The 17,039-nt window shown below is 48.0% G+C and overlaps 1 pseudogene; it reads left to right on the top strand.

Annotated features, from left to right (window-relative positions):
• The window catches only part of LOC118928755 (zinc finger protein 541-like), a 213,171-nt pseudogene that overhangs the window by 93,642 nt on the left and 102,490 nt on the right, over positions 1–17,039 (top strand).

The raw sequence follows: 17,039 nt of genomic DNA, 5'->3' as shown, positions 1-17,039 counted from the left end.
GTTTATTGCAAAAATGCCTTTTCCTTCTCTAGCCCAGGCTAGCAACTTCAGATACCTAGAGGCCCTGAGTGTGATCAACCAGACTGCGCCCTAAGCGACGCCAGTCAATGCAAATGGCCACATAGAAATGCCAGGACAGTGTTGCGAGAACTTAATTTTTTTAAAGTATCGTTGATATACAATCTTACATTACGGTGATTCAGCAGTCCCTGAGACCACCTAACATCGTGACTGCAAATTACTGGGCCCCTTTATCCCCCTATCGCACCCCGCCACCCCCCAGCGTCACCACCACACTGGCCCCATCCCCTCCTCCTTGGTAACCACTAGTCGCCCGTCAATGTCCATGAGTGTCGTGCTGTTTTGTTCCTTCTGTTTTACTTTGCAGAACCTATTTTTTTTTTTTTTTTGGTGAAGAGACCAGAACACTGTCTCTGTGTGAAACCTTTTGCTCTTTAAAAATGCTGACAATGAATTTAATAAATATTTAAAGACAGTGTAGGCCCCTCACAAAACATGTCTGCTGGCTGCCAGTTTCGAATTTTTGGTTTAGGGTTTCTTTCTGTGTTAGACACACTCACACAGATACATATCCCCCTGGGCACATGCGTATGTGCAGGACTTGTTCTCTTTAGGGCTGAAGTCCTCAAACTTCTTGAGCTTAGGGCTTGTCTACACTTAAAAATTATGGAAGACCCCAAAGAGGCGTTCTGCCTGTGAACTATATCTGGTGATATTTGCTGCGTTACAAGTTTGAACTCATAAACTTTAACAATATTTATTAATTCTTTTTTTTTTTTTGGTATCATAATCTACAATTACATGAGGAACATTATGTTTACGAGACTCCCCCTTCACCAAGTGCCCCCCAACAAACCCCATTACAGTCACTGTCCATCAGCGTAGTAAGATGCTGTAGAGTCACTACTTGTCTTCTCTGTCTTGCACAGCCCTTCCCCCACATTATACATGCTAATCTTAGTGGCCCCCTTTCTTCCCTCCCCCTCGCCCCGTTATCCCTCCCTTCCCACCCATCCTCCCCAGTCCCTTTCCCTTTGTTAAACTGTTAGTCCGTTCTTGAGTTCTGTGATACTGCTGCTGTTTTGTTCCTTCAGTTTTTGCTTTGTTCTTACACTCCACAGATGAGTGAAATCATTCGGTACTTGTCTTTCTCCGCCTGGCTTACTTCACTGAGCATAATACCCTCTAGCTCCATCCATGTTGTTGCAAATGGGAGGATTTGGTTTCTTCTTATGGCTGAATAATATTCCATTGTGTATATGTACCACATCTTCTTTATCCATTCATCTACTGATGGACACTTAGGTTGCTTCCATTTCTTGGCTATTGTAAATAGTGCTGCAATTAACATAGGGGTGCATATGTCTTTATCAAACTGAGCTCCTGCATTCTTAGGGCAAATTCCTAGGAGTGGACAGGCCTATGTTTTTTAACAATGTTAGGAGTGGGGAAATCAGGAAAAACTTTCATAGGTTAAAAGTTGCAGGTCTATTTGCAACAACATGGATGGAGCTAGAGGGTATTATGCTCAGTGAAATAAGCCAAGTAGAGAAAGACAAGTATCAAATGATTTCACACATCTGTGGAGTATAAGAACAAATAAAAAAACTGAAGGAGCAGGACAGCATCAGACTCACAGAACCCAAGAGTGGACTAACAGTTAACAAAGGGAAAGGGACTGGGGAGGATGGGTGGGAAGGGGAAAAAGGAGAAAAAGGGGCATTATGATTAGCAGACATAATGTAAGGGGGGTCATGGGGAAGGCAGTATAGCACAGAGAAACCAAGTAGTAGTGACTCTAGCATCTTACTACGCTGGTGGACAGTGACTGCAATGGGGTATGTGGCGGGGACTTGATAATGGGGGGAATCTAGTAACATAATGTTGTTCAAGTAATTGTACATTCACGATACCAAAAAAAAAAAAGTATCCTCTGACAGTCTGTCCTCTTTCCTTATTTTTTTTTTTTAAAGTGTAACCATGTTATGTTCATAAGGTATTGGTCTGTCCCCCACTAGAGGTATGCTGTGGAGTACCAGAGCCACTCGCTATATGTGGCTATGATGTGGCTAGTCCGAATTGAGACGTCCTGTGAATGTATATATACACCAGGTTTTAAAGAATTCAAAATAAGTAAATTATCTCATTACAATTTTTGTATTGATTAAATGTTGAAATAACATTGCAGGTTGAATTGTTTATTAAAGTTGATTTCACCTTCTTCTGTAACCTTTGTTTTAAAAAATGATTACTAGGAAATGTAAAATTGTGTCTGACACCCGGGGCTTGTATTTCTTTTGGACGGTGATGTTCTGGAATATAAGCCTAGGCAGGAACGTTTGTTTCTGAGGTACAGACACTGCTGTACCTCAGCAGAGAACAGAAACCCAGTAAGCAATATTTGCTGAATTAAGGAACCCAAAAGTAGAATGCCAGTCCTTCTTTTTGTTGTCTACCGCAGGGATCCATTTTTAGAAAATAACAAAACTTTGAGGTATAATTTCCATAAAAGTCACCCATTGTAAGTGTATAATCCAACAATTTTTAGTGAATTCACCAGATTGTCCAACCGTCAACGTCCCTTTTAGAATATTTGCATCACCCCAATCGGATCCCCTCATGCTCCTTTACAGTCCATCCCCATCCCATCCCAAGGCAACGACTATACGTTGTCTCCGTAGATTTCCTGTGTTGGATTTCTAAGGAATGAATCCCTATGTCCTTGACCAGACCGGGCCATTGCTCTTCCCGGTTTCTGTCTGTCTCTCAACGCTGCTCAGCAGAGGCCCAGACCCACACGTGGCTTAGGGATGGCTGGAGGGAAGGCGGGTGAGCTCGCGCCCCGCCCCCTTAGGGGTTCTGCAGCCCCGCGCCTTCCCAAGGCCCCGAAGGGCAGGCCTGGGGGCTCGTGGTCCGCTGCCGCCTCCTGAAGAGCACGTGGGGCTGCCTCGCTGAGCCCCACAGCCCCGCGGGAGGGGCGCCTACTCCCCAAGCCCTCCTCGCGGGGACTGCAGGTCCCAGCGGCCCGCACGGGCGCGAGCGCCGCATCAGCGCGTTCCAGGGCGTCCCGCGGCGGCTCCTAAGCCTGCTCTGCCACCGGGCGCCTAACCGCGCTGAGCCCCGCCCCGCCGGAGGTCCCGCCCGGGCCCCGCCCCTCTGCGTTGGACGAAAAGCCGCCGAGGCCGCCCCGCCGAGCCGCACGCGCGGGGAGCCCGGGCGTCGCAGGGTGCGCGCGAGGATGCTCCGGGCCGGGCGAGGCGGCGCCGCTGCCGCGCATGCGTGCCCGCGTCGCGGCTGAGCTCAGAAGATGCCCCCGGGGCAGCCCCGGCTGCGCGAGCGTGCCCGGCCGGCGGGCAGCGCTGTGGAGACCGGGGGACGCTGGGAGAGCCGCGAGGCCCGGCGCGCGACCCCCGGAAGCGGTTAAAACCCGGTTGCTGCCGTCCCGGCCGCCTCTCTTCCTATCCCCATTCCTGCTCCTTCGTCATTTTCAGCCTCTTACCCCTTTAGAACCTATTCTAATTTGTTGATACATTGCTTTTTGAGGGGGCCTATCTCCGTTTCGAAGGGCGCAGGGGGCGCCGTGGGCGCCCCTCACCCCGCGTCACGCACGCAGTGTCTGCCCTCCCAACGGCTCTGGGCCTCGCTGCACCCCGCAGCCCCTTCTCCCTTGGAGAAGACTCCGCGGCCGCTGGCCACTGCACCCCTTTTCTTACCTGCGCCGTCCCCCAGGCCCCAACTGCCCCCTCGCCGCTCTCCAGCTCGTACCTGGGGCCCTGCCCCGACCTCCGCCCTTTCTGCATCTTGGCCTTGGATTCGCCGCCCCCCACTTCCAGGTTCGTTCTGCTAAACATTCTCTTTCCTCCTGAAGAGTCCTCCTCACCTTGGGGATCCAGGTTTGTTTGTTTTTAGGATCTTCCAGCAAAAACAAAAATCTCTTCTTTATTTCTTGACTACACCCCTCCCCCTCCTTTTAGGAATTTAGAGCAAAAAATATCTTTCTTTCTTCACAGATTTTTTTTTTTTCCTCTATCCAGGATCGCTTTCCAGCAAAAATCCTTCCTTTCCATCAAGGATTTTTTGGTATATCTTTCCAACTCATTAACAAACCATTCATTCCCAGTTTCTCTCTCATCTGATATTTGTTTTCCCAACCCTCTTCCCCAACTCTGCAACAAAAATCTCTCTTGATCACCAGTTCTACCCCAGTTAGGCTTGTCCCAGCAAAATCCCCCAGGTCCCTCCCCAGAGAGGGGAGATAGGAAAGGAGGAAAAACCTTTTTCTTAACAACAAAACCCTTTTTCCCACCTAGATCTCTCCCTTTTGCTATTGCTTCGTTTCTTCTAAAAGTTGCCATCTCCTCCAATTTCTCACCAGTGTCCTTGCTTCCTTGGGGACCCAAGTTCTGAATTGTCCCCTTCCTTTCCAGCACCTGCTCTTCAGGACAAAAGAAGTTGGACGAATCCTGAATTTACCACCCGGCGTTCCAGGAGGCAATACCCAGTGGTCTGACCGTTGCTGTCCCTGTGGGTCCTGACGTGGGCCCTCCTGTTCCCTGGAGGATCCGTCACTTGCTCTTCCGGTGAGTTTCCGCCCTTCCTCGGTGGATTCCTTTCTTTCTCAGACGTGTTTCTGATCCCTCCAACAGTCTCTGTAGCAGTGGTGAGATCATTACAAAATTGCTGTTTGGGAAATCAGATAAGGAAAGGGGTTATTTATTGTTGTGCATGTTGACCTCTCTGGAGGAATGCAGACATTTATTAGACTGGCTTATGTTTCATTGTTTATTGCAAAAATGCCTTTTCCTTCTCTAGCCCAGGCTAGCAACTTCAGATACCTACAGGCCCTGAGTGTGATCAACCAGACTGCGCCCTAAGCGACGCCAGTCAATGCAAATGGCCACATAGAAATGCCAGGACAGTGTTGCGAGAACTTAATTTTTTTAAAGTATCGTTGATATACAATCTTACATTACGGTGATTCAGCAGTCCCTGAGACCACCTAACATCGTGACTGCAAATTACTGGGCCCCTTTATCCCCCTATCGCACCCCGCCACCCCCCAGCGTCACCACCACACTGGCCCCATCCCCTCCTCCTTGGTAACCACTAGTCGCCCGTCAATGTCCATGAGTGTCGTGCTGTTTTGTTCCTTCTGTTTTACTTTGCAGAACCTATTTTTTTTTTTTTTTTTTGGTGAAGAGACCAGAACACTGTCTCTGTGTGAAACCTTTTGCTCTTTAAAAATGCTGACAATGAATTTAATAAATATTTAAAGACAGTGTAGGCCCCTCACAAAACATGTCTGCTGGCTGCCAGTTTCGAATTTTTGGTTTAGGGTTTCTTTCTGTGTTAGACACACTCACACAGATACATATCCCCCTGGGCACATGCGTATGTGCAGGACTTGTTCTCTTTAGGGCTGAAGTCCTCAAACTTCTTGAGCTTAGGGCTTGTCTACACTTAAAAATTATGGAAGACCCCAAAGAGGCGTTCTGCCTGTGAACTATATCTGGTGATATTTGCTGCGTTACAAGTTTGAACTCATAAACTTTAACAATATTTATTAATTCTTTTTTTTTTTTTGGTATCATAATCTACAATTGCATGAGGAACATTATGTTTACGAGACTCCCCCTTCACCAAGTGCCCCCCAACAAACCCCATTACAGTCACTGTCCATCAGCGTAGTAAGATGCTGTAGAGTCACTACTTGTCTTCTCTGTCTTGCACAGCCCTTCCCCCACATTATACATGCTAATCTTAGTGGCCCCCTTTCTTCCCTCCCCCTCGCCCCGTTATCCCTCCCTTCCCACCCATCCTCCCCAGTCCCTTTCCCTTTGTTAAACTGTTAGTCCGTTCTTGAGTTCTGTGATACTGCTGCTGTTTTGTTCCTTCAGTTTTTGCTTTGTTCTTACACTCCACAGATGAGTGAAATCATTCGGTACTTGTCTTTCTCCGCCTGGCTTACTTCACTGAGCATAATACCCTCTAGCTCCATCCATGTTGTTGCAAATGGGAGGATTTGGTTTCTTCTTATGGCTGAATAATATTCCATTGTGTATATGTACCACATCTTCTTTATCCATTCATCTACTGATGGACACTTAGGTTGCTTCCATTTCTTGGCTATTGTAAATAGTGCTGCAATTAACATAGGGGTGCATATGTCTTTATCAAACTGAGCTCCTGCATTCTTAGGGCAAATTCCTAGGAGTGGACAGGCCTATGTTTTTTAACAATGTTAGGAGTGGGGAAATCAGGAAAAACTTTCATAGGTTAAAAGTTGCAGGTCTATTTGCAACAACATGGATGGAGCTAGAGGGTATTATGCTCAGTGAAATAAGCCAAGTAGAGAAAGACAAGTATCAAATGATTTCACACATCTGTGGAGTATAAGAACAAATAAAAAAACTGAAGGAGCAGGACAGCATCAGACTCACAGAACCCAAGAGTGGACTAACAGTTAACAAAGGGAAAGGGACTGGGGAGGATGGGTGGGAAGGGGAAAAAGGAGAAAAAGGGGCATTATGATTAGCAGACATAATGTAAGGGGGGTCATGGGGAAGGCAGTATAGCACAGAGAAACCAAGTAGTAGTGACTCTAGCATCTTACTACGCTGGTGGACAGTGACTGCAATGGGGTATGTGGCGGGGACTTGATAATGGGGGGAATCTAGTAACATAATGTTGTTCAAGTAATTGTACATTCACGATACCAAAAAAAAAAAAGTATCCTCTGACAGTCTGTCCTCTTTCCTTATTTTTTTTTTTAAAGTGTAACCATGTTATGTTCATAAGGTATTGGTCTGTCCCCCACTAGAGGTATGCTGTGGAGTACCAGAGCCACTCGCTATATGTGGCTATGATGTGGCTAGTCCGAATTGAGACGTCCTGTGAATGTATATATACACCAGGTTTTAAAGAATTCAAAATAAGTAAATTATCTCATTACAATTTTTGTATTGATTAAATGTTGAAATAACATTGCAGGTTGAATTGTTTATTAAAGTTGATTTCACCTTCTTCTGTAACCTTTGTTTTAAAAAATGATTACTAGGAAATGTAAAATTGTGTCTGACACCCGGGGCTTGTATTTCTTTTGGACGGTGATGTTCTGGAATATAAGCCTAGGCAGGAACGTTTGTTTCTGAGGTACAGACACTGCTGTACCTCAGCAGAGAACAGAAACCCAGTAAGCAATATTTGCTGAATTAAGGAACCCAAAAGTAGAATGCCAGTCCTTCTTTTTGTTGTCTACCGCAGGGATCCATTTTTAGAAAATAACAAAACTTTGAGGTATAATTTCCATAAAAGTCACCCATTGTAAGTGTATAATCCAACAATTTTTAGTGAATTCACCAGATTGTCCAACCGTCAACGTCCCTTTTAGAATATTTGCATCACCCCAATCGGATCCCCTCATGCTCCTTTACAGTCCATCCCCATCCCATCCCAAGGCAACGACTATACGTTGTCTCCGTAGATTTCCTGTGTTGGATTTCTAAGGAATGAATCCCTATGTCCTTGACCAGACCGGGCCATTGCTCTTCCCGGTTTCTGTCTGTCTCTCAACGCTGCTCAGCAGAGGCCCAGACCCACACGTGGCTCAGGGATGGCTGGAGGGAAGGCGGGTGAGCTCGCGCCCCGCCCCCTTAGGGGTTCTGCAGCCCCGCGCCTTCCCAAGGCCCCGAAGGGCAGGCCTGGGGGCTCGTGGTCCGCTGCCGCCTCCTGAAGAGCACGTGGGGCTGCCTCGCTGAGCCCCACAGCCCCGCGGGAGGGGCGCCTACTCCCCAAGCCCTCCTCGCGGGGACTGCAGGTCCCAGCGGCCCGCACGGGCGCGAGCGCCGCATCAGCGCGTTCCAGGGCGTCCCGCGGCGGCTCCTAAGCCTGCTCTGCCGCCGGGCGCCTAACCGCGCTGAGCCCCGCCCCGCCGGAGGTCCCGCCCGGGCCCCGCCCCTCTGCGTTGGACGAAAAGCCGCCGAGGCCGCCCCGCCGAGCCGCACGCGCGGGGAGCCCGGGCGTCGCAGGGTGCGCGCGAGGATGTTCCGGGCCGGGCGAGGCGGCGCCGCTGCCGCGCATGCGTGCCCGCGTCGCGGCTGAGCTCAGAAGATGCCCCCGGGGCAGCCCCGGCTGCGCGAGCGTGCCCGGCCGGCGGGCAGCGCTGTGGAGACCGGGGGACGCTGGGAGAGCCGCGAGGCCCGGCGCGCGACCCCCGGAAGCGGTTAAAACCCGGTTGCTGCCGTCCCGGCCGCCTCTCTTCCTATCCCCATTCCTGCTCCTTCGTCATTTTCAGCCTCTTACCCCTTTAGAACCTATTCTAATTTGTTGATACATTGCTTTTTGAGGGGGCCTATCTCCGTTTCGAAGGGCGCAGGGGGCGCCGTGGGCGCCCCTCACCCCGCGTCACGCACGCAGTGTCTGCCCTCCCAACGGCTCTGGGCCTCGCTGCACCCCGCAGCCCCTTCTCCCTTGGAGAAGACTCCGCGGCCGCTGGCCACTGCACCCCTTTTCTTACCTGCGCCGTCCCCCAGGCCCCAACTGCCCCCTCGCCGCTCTCCAGCTCGTACCTGGGGCCCTGCCCCGACCTCCGCCCTTTCTGCATCTTGGCCTTGGATTCGCCGCCCCCCACTTCCAGGTTCGTTCTGCTAAACATTCTCTTTCCTCCTGAAGAGTCCTCCTCACCTTGGGGATCCAGGTTTGTTTGTTTTTAGGATCTTCCAGCAAAAACAAAAATCTCTTCTTTATTTCTTGACTACACCCCTCCCCCTCCTTTTAGGAATTTAGAGCAAAAAATATCTTTCTTTCTTCACAGATTTTTTTTTTTTCCTCTATCCAGGATCGCTTTCCAGCAAAAATCCTTCCTTTCCATCAAGGATTTTTTGGTATATCTTTCCAACTCATTAACAAACCATTCATTCCCAGTTTCTCTCTCATCTGATATTTGTTTTCCCAACCCTCTTCCCCAACTCTGCAACAAAAATCTCTCTTGATCACCAGTTCTACCCCAGTTAGGCTTGTCCCAGCAAAATCCCCCAGGTCCCTCCCCAGAGAGGGGAGATAGGAAAGGAGGAAAAACCTTTTTCTTAACAACAAAACCCTTTTTCCCACCCAGATCTCTCCCTTTTGCTATTGCTTCGTTTCTTCTAAAAGTTGCCATCTCCTCCAATTTCTCACCAGTGTCCTTGCTTCCTTGGGGACCCAAGTTCTGAATTGTCCCCTTCCTTTCCAGCACCTGCTCTTCAGGACAAAAGAAGTTGGACGAATCCTGAATTTACCACCCGGCGTTCCAGGAGGCAATACCCAGTGGTCTGACCGTTGCTGTCCCTGTGGGTCCTGACCTGGGCCCTCCTGTTCCCTGGAGGATCCGTCACTTGCTCTTCCGGTGAGTTTCCGCCCTTCCTCGGTGGATTCCTTTCTTTCTCAGACGTGTTTCTGATCCCTCCAACAGTCTCTGTAGCAGTGGTGAGATCATTACAAAATTGCTGTTTGGGAAATCAGATAAGGAAAGGGGTTATTTATTGTTGTGCATGTTGACCTCTCTGGAGGAATGCAGACATTTATTAGACTGGCTTATGTTTCATTGTTTATTGCAAAAATGCCTTTTCCTTCTCTAGCCCAGGCTAGCAACTTCAGATACCTAGAGGCCCTGAGTGTGATCAACCAGACTGCGCCCTAAGCGACGCCAGTCAATGCAAATGGCCACATAGAAATGCCAGGACAGTGTTGCGAGAACTTAATTTTTTTAAAGTATCGTTGATATACAATCTTACATTACGATGATTCAGCAGTCCCTGAGACCACCTAACATCGTGACTGCAAATTACTGGGCCCCTTTATCCCCCTATCGCACCCCGCCACCCCCCAGCGTCACCACCACACTGGCCCCATCGCCTCCTCCTTGGTAACCACTAGTCGCCCGTCAATGTCCATGAGTGTCGTGCTGTTTTGTTCCTTCTGTTTTACTTTGCAGAACCTATTTTTTTTTTTTTTTTTTGGTGAAGAGACCAGAACACTGTCTCTGTGTGAAACCTTTTGCTCTTTAAAAATGCTGACAATGAATTTAATAAATATTTAAAGACAGTGTAGGCCCCTCACAAAACATGTCTGCTGGCTGCCAGTTTCGAATTTTTGGTTTAGGGTTTCTTTCTGTGTTAGACACACTCACACAGATACATATCCCCCTGGGCACATGCGTATGTGCAGGACTTGTTCTCTTTAGGGCTGAAGTCCTCAAACTTCTTGAGCTTAGGGCTTGTCTACACTTAAAAATTATGGAAGACCCCAAAGAGGCGTTCTGCCTGTGAACTATATCTGGTGATATTTGCTGCGTTACAAGTTTGAACTCATAAACTTTAACAATATTTATTAATTCTTTTTTTTTTTTTGGTATCATAATCTACAATTGCATGAGGAACATTATGTTTACGAGACTCCCCCTTCACCAAGTGCCCCCCAACAAACCCCATTACAGTCACTGTCCATCAGCGTAGTAAGATGCTGTAGAGTCACTACTTGTCTTCTCTGTCTTGCACAGCCCTTCCCCCACATTATACATGCTAATCTTAGTGGCCCCCTTTCTTCCCTCCCCCTCGCCCCGTTATCCCTCCCTTCCCACCCATCCTCCCCAGTCCCTTTCCCTTTGTTAAACTGTTAGTCCGTTCTTGAGTTCTGTGATACTGCTGCTGTTTTGTTCCTTCAGTTTTTGCTTTGTTCTTACACTCCACAGATGAGTGAAATCATTCGGTACTTGTCTTTCTCCGCCTGGCTTACTTCACTGAGCATAATACCCTCTAGCTCCATCCATGTTGTTGCAAATGGGAGGATTTGGTTTCTTCTTATGGCTGAATAATATTCCATTGTGTATATGTACCACATCTTCTTTATCCATTCATCTACTGATGGACACTTAGGTTGCTTCCATTTCTTGGCTATTGTAAATAGTGCTGCAATTAACATAGGGGTGCATATGTCTTTATCAAACTGAGCTCCTGCATTCTTAGGGCAAATTCCTAGGAGTGGACAGGCCTATGTTTTTTAACAATGTTAGGAGTGGGGAAATCAGGAAAAACTTTCATAGGTTAAAAGTTGCAGGTCTATTTGCAACAACATGGATGGAGCTAGAGGGTATTATGCTCAGTGAAATAAGCCAAGTAGAGAAAGACAAGTATCAAATGATTTCACACATCTGTGGAGTATAAGAACAAATAAAAAAACTGAAGGAGCAGGACAGCATCAGACTCACAGAACCCAAGAGTGGACTAACAGTTAACAAAGGGAAAGGGACTGGGGAGGATGGGTGGGAAGGGGAAAAAGGAGAAAAAGGGGCATTATGATTAGCAGACATAATGTAAGGGGGGTCATGGGGAAGGCAGTATAGCACAGAGAAACCAAGTAGTAGTGACTCTAGCATCTTACTACGCTGGTGGACAGTGACTGCAATGGGGTATGTGGCGGGGACTTGATAATGGGGGGAATCTAGTAACATAATGTTGTTCAAGTAATTGTACATTCACGATACCAAAAAAAAAAAAGTATCCTCTGACAGTCTGTCCTCTTTCCTTATTTTTTTTTTTTAAAGTGTAACCATGTTATGTTCATAAGGTATTGGTCTGTCCCCCACTAGAGGTATGCTGTGGAGTACCAGAGCCACTCGCTATATGTGGCTATGATGTGGCTAGTCCGAATTGAGACGTCCTGTGAATGTATATATACACCAGGTTTTAAAGAATTCAAAATAAGTAAATTATCTCATTACAATTTTTGTATTGATTAAATGTTGAAATAACATTGCAGGTTGAATTGTTTATTAAAGTTGATTTCACCTTCTTCTGTAACCTTTGTTTTAAAAAATGATTACTAGGAAATGTAAAATTGTGTCTGACACCCGGGGCTTGTATTTCTTTTGGACGGTGATGTTCTGGAATATAAGCCTAGGCAGGAACGTTTGTTTCTGAGGTACAGACACTGCTGTACCTCAGCAGAGAACAGAAACCCAGTAAGCAATATTTGCTGAATTAAGGAACCCAAAAGTAGAATGCCAGTCCTTCTTTTTGTTGTCTACCGCAGGGATCCATTTTTAGAAAATAACAAAACTTTGAGGTATAATTTCCATAAAAGTCACCCATTGTAAGTGTATAATCCAACAATTTTTAGTGAATTCACCAGATTGTCCAACCGTCAACGTCCCTTTTAGAATATTTGCATCACCCCAATCGGATCCCCTCATGCTCCTTTACAGTCCATCCCCATCCCATCCCAAGGCAACGACTATACGTTGTCTCCGTAGATTTCCTGTGTTGGATTTCTAAGGAATGAATCCCTATGTCCTTGACCAGACCGGGCCATTGCTCTTCCCGGTTTCTGTCTGTCTCTCAACGCTGCTCAGCAGAGGCCCAGACCCACACGTGGCTCAGGGATGGCTGGAGGGAAGGCGGGTGAGCTCGCGCCCCGCCCCCTTAGGGGTTCTGCAGCCCCGCGCCTTCCCAAGGCCCCGAAGGGCAGGCCTGGGGGCTCGTGGTCCGCTGCCGCCTCCTGAAGAGCACGTGGGGCTGCCTCGCTGAGCCCCACAGCCCCGCGGGAGGGGCGCCTACTCCCCAAGCCCTCCTCGCGGGGACTGCAGGTCCCAGCGGCCCGCACGGGCGCGAGCGCCGCATCAGCGCGTTCCAGGGCGTCCCGCGGCGGCTCCTAAGCCTGCTCTGCCGCCGGGCGCCTAACCGCGCTGAGCCCCGCCCCGCCGGAGGTCCCGCCCGGGCCCCGCCCCTCTGCGTTGGACGAAAAGCCGCCGAGGCCGCCCCGCCGAGCCGCACGCGCGGGGAGCCCGGGCGTCGCAGGGTGCGCGCGAGGATGCTCTGGGCCGGGCGAGGCGGCCGCGGCCGCGGCCGCTGCCGCGCATGCGTGCCCGCGTCGCGGCTGAGCTCAGAAGATGCCCCCGGGGCAGGCCCGGCTGCGCGAGCGTGCCCGGCCGGCGGGCAGCGCTGTGGAGACCGGGGGACGCTGGGAGAGCCGCGAGGCCCGGCGCGCGACCCCCGGAAGCGGTTAAAACCCGGTTGCTGCCGTCCCGGCCGCCTCTCTTCCTATCCCCATTCCTGCTCCTTCGTCATTTTCAGCCTCTTACCCCTTTAGAACCTATTCTAATTTGTTGATACATTGCTTTTTGAGGGGGCCTATCTCCGTTTCGAAGGGCGCAGGGGGCGCCGTGGGCGCCCCTCACCCCGCGTCACGCACGCAGTGTCTGCCCTCCCAACGGCTCTGGGCCTCGCTGCACCCCGCAGCCCCTTCTCCCTTGGAGAAGACTCCGCGGCCGCTGGCCACTGCACCCCTTTTCTTACCTGCGCCGTCCCCCAGGCCCCAACTGCCCCCTCGCCGCTCTCCAGCTCGTACCTGGGGCCCTGCCCCGACCTCCGCCCTTTCTGCATCTTGGCCTTGGATTCGCCGCCCCCCACTTCCAGGTTCGTTCTGCTAAACATTCTCTTTCCTCCTGAAGAGTCCTCCTCACCTTGGGGATCCAGGTTTGTTTGTTTTTAGGATCTTCCAGCAAAAACAAAAATCTCTTCTTTATTTCTTGACTACACCCTTCCCCCTCCTTTTAGGAATTTAGAGCAAAAAATATCTTTCTTTCTTCACAGATTTTTTTTTTTTCCTCTATCCAGGATCGCTTTCCAGCAAAAATCCTTCCTTTCCATCAAGGATTTTTTGGTATATCTTTCCAACTCATTAACAAACCATTCATTCCCAGTTTCTCTCTCATCTGATATTTGTTTTCCCAACCCTCTTCCCCAACTCTGCAACAAAAATCTCTCTTGATCACCAGTTCTACCCCAGTTAGGCTTGTCCCAGCAAAATCCCCCAGGTCCCTCCCCAGAGAGGGGAGATAGGAAAGGAGGAAAAACCTTTTTCTTAACAACAAAACCCTTTTTCCCACCCAGATCTCTCCCTTTTGCTATTGCTTCGTTTCTTCTAAAAGTTGCCATCTCCTCCAATTTCTCACCAGTGTCCTTGCTTCCTTGGGGACCCAAGTTCTGAATTGTCCCCTTCCTTTCCAGCACCTGCTCTTCAGGACAAAAGAAGTTGGACGAATCCTGAATTTACCACCCGGCGTTCCAGGAGGCAATACCCAGTGGTCTGACCGTTGCTGTCCCTGTGGGTCCTGACCTGGGCCCTCCTGTTCCCTGGAGGATCCGTCACTTGCTCTTCCGGTGAGTTTCCGCCCTTCCTCGGTGGATTCCTTTCTTTCTCAGACGTGTTTCTGATCCCTCCAACAGTCTCTGTAGCAGTGGTGAGATCATTACAAAATTGCTGTTTGGGAAATCAGATAAGGAAAGGGGTTATTTATTGTTGTGCATGTTGACCTCTCTGGAGGAATGCAGACATTTATTAGACTGGCTTATGTTTCATTGTTTATTGCAAAAATGCCTTTTCCTTCTCTAGCCCAGGCTAGCAACTTCAGATACCTAGAGGCCCTGAGTGTGATCAACCAGACTGCGCCCTAAGCGACGCCAGTCAATGCAAATGGCCACATAGAAATGCCAGGACAGTGTTGCGAGAACTTAATTTTTTTAAAGTATCGTTGATATACAATCTTACATTACGATGATTCAGCAGTCCCTGAGACCACCTAACATCGTGACTGCAAATTACTGGGCCCCTTTATCCCCCTATCGCACCCCGCCACCCCCCAGCGTCACCACCACACTGGCCCCATCGCCTCCTCCTTGGTAACCACTAGTCGCCCGTCAATGTCCATGAGTGTCGTGCTGTTTTGTTCCTTCTGTTTTACTTTGCAGAACCTATTTTTTTTTTTTTGGTGAAGAGACCAGAACACTGTCTCTGTGTGAAACCTTTTGCTCTTTAAAAATGCTGACAATGAATTTAATAAATATTTAAAGACAGTGTAGGCCCCTCACAAAACATGTCTGCTGGCTGCCAGTTTCGAATTTTTGGTTTAGGGTTTCTTTCTGTGTTAGACACACTCACACAGATACATATCCCCCTGGGCACATGCGTATGTGCAGGACTTGTTCTCTTTAGGGCTGAAGTCCTCAAACTTCTTGAGCTTAGGGCTTGTCTACACTTAAAAATTATGGAAGACCCCAAAGAGGCGTTCTGCCTGTGAACTATATCTGGTGATATTTGCTGCGTTACAAGTTTGAACTCATAAACTTTAACAATATTTATTAATTCTTTTTTTTTTTTTGGTATCATAATCTACAATTGCATGAGGAACATTATGTTTACGAGACTCCCCCTTCACCAAGTGCCCCCCAACAAACCCCATTACAGTCACTGTCCATCAGCGTAGTAAGATGCTGTAGAGTCACTACTTGTCTTCTCTGTCTTGCACAGCCCTTCCCCCACATTATACATGCTAATCTTAGTGGCCCCCTTTCTTCCCTCCCCCTCGCCCCGTTATCCCTCCCTTCCCACCCATCCTCCCCAGTCCCTTTCCCTTTGTTAAACTGTTAGTCCGTTCTTGAGTTCTGTGATACTGCTGCTGTTTTGTTCCTTCAGTTTTTGCTTTGTTCTTACACTCCACAGATGAGTGAAATCATTCGGTACTTGTCTTTCTCCGCCTGGCTTACTTCACTGAGCATAATACCCTCTAGCTCCATCCATGTTGTTGCAAATGGGAGGATTTGGTTTCTTCTTATGGCTGAATAATATTCCATTGTGTATATGTACCACATCTTCTTTATCCATTCATCTACTGATGGACACTTAGGTTGCTTCCATTTCTTGGCTATTGTAAATAGTGCTGCAATTAACATAGGGGTGCATATGTCTTTATCAAACTGAGCTCCTGCATTCTTAGGGCAAATTCCTAGGAGTGGACAGGCCTATGTTTTTTAACAATGTTAGGAGTGGGGAAATCAGGAAAAACTTTCATAGGTTAAAAGTTGCAGGTCTATTTGCAACAACATGGATGGAGCTAGAGGGTATTATGCTCAGTGAAATAAGCCAAGTAGAGAAAGACAAGTATCAAATGATTTCACACATCTGTGGAGTATAAGAACAAATAAAAAAACTGAAGGAGCAGGACAGCATCAGACTCACAGAACCCAAGAGTGGACTAACAGTTAACAAAGGGAAAGGGACTGGGGAGGATGGGTGGGAAGGGGAAAAAGGAGAAAAAGGGGCATTATGATTAGCAGACATAATGTAAGGGGGGTCATGGGGAAGGCAGTATAGCACAGAGAAACCAAGTAGTAGTGACTCTAGCATCTTACTACGCTGGTGGACAGTGACTGCAATGGGGTATGTGGCGGGGACTTGATAATGGGGGGAATCTAGTAACATAATGTTGTTCAAGTAATTGTACATTCACGATACCAAAAAAAAAAAAGTATCCTCTGACAGTCTGTCCTCTTTCCTTATTTTTTTTTTTTAAAGTGTAACCATGTTATGTTCATAAGGTATTGGTCTGTCCCCCACTAGAGGTATGCTGTGGAGTACCAGAGCCACTCGCTATATGTGGCTATGATGTGGCTAGTCCGAATTGAGACGTCCTGTGAATGTATATATACACCAGGTTTTAAAGAATTCAAAATAAGTAAATTATCTCATTACAATTTTTGTATTGATTAAATGTTGAAATAACATTGCAGGTTGAATTGTTTATTAAAGTTGATTTCACCTTCTTCTGTAACCTTTGTTTTAAAAAATGATTACTAGGAAATGTAAAATTGTGTCTGACACCCGGGGCTTGTATTTCTTTTGGACGGTGATGTTCTGGAATATAAGCCTAGGCAGGAACGTTTGTTTCTGAGGTACAGACACTGCTGTACCTCAGCAGAGAACAGAAACCCAGTAAGCAATATTTGCTGAATTAAGGAACCCAAAAGTAGAATGCCAGTCCTTCTTTTTGTTGTCTACCGCAGGGATCCATTTTTAGAAAATAACAAAACTTTGAGGTATAATTTCCATAAAAGTCACCCATTGTAAGTGTATAATCCAACAATTTTTAGTGAATTCACCAGATTGTCCAACCGTCAACGTCCCTTTTAGAATATTTGCATCACCCC

This window comes from Manis pentadactyla, chromosome 15 (assembly GCF_030020395.1).
Source record: "Manis pentadactyla isolate mManPen7 chromosome 15, mManPen7.hap1, whole genome shotgun sequence".
In the NCBI taxonomy this organism is placed as follows: Eukaryota; Metazoa; Chordata; class Mammalia; order Pholidota; family Manidae; genus Manis; species Manis pentadactyla.
The sequence above is the reverse complement of the archived record's forward strand: the minus strand, read 5'-3'. Positions and strand labels throughout refer to the sequence as shown.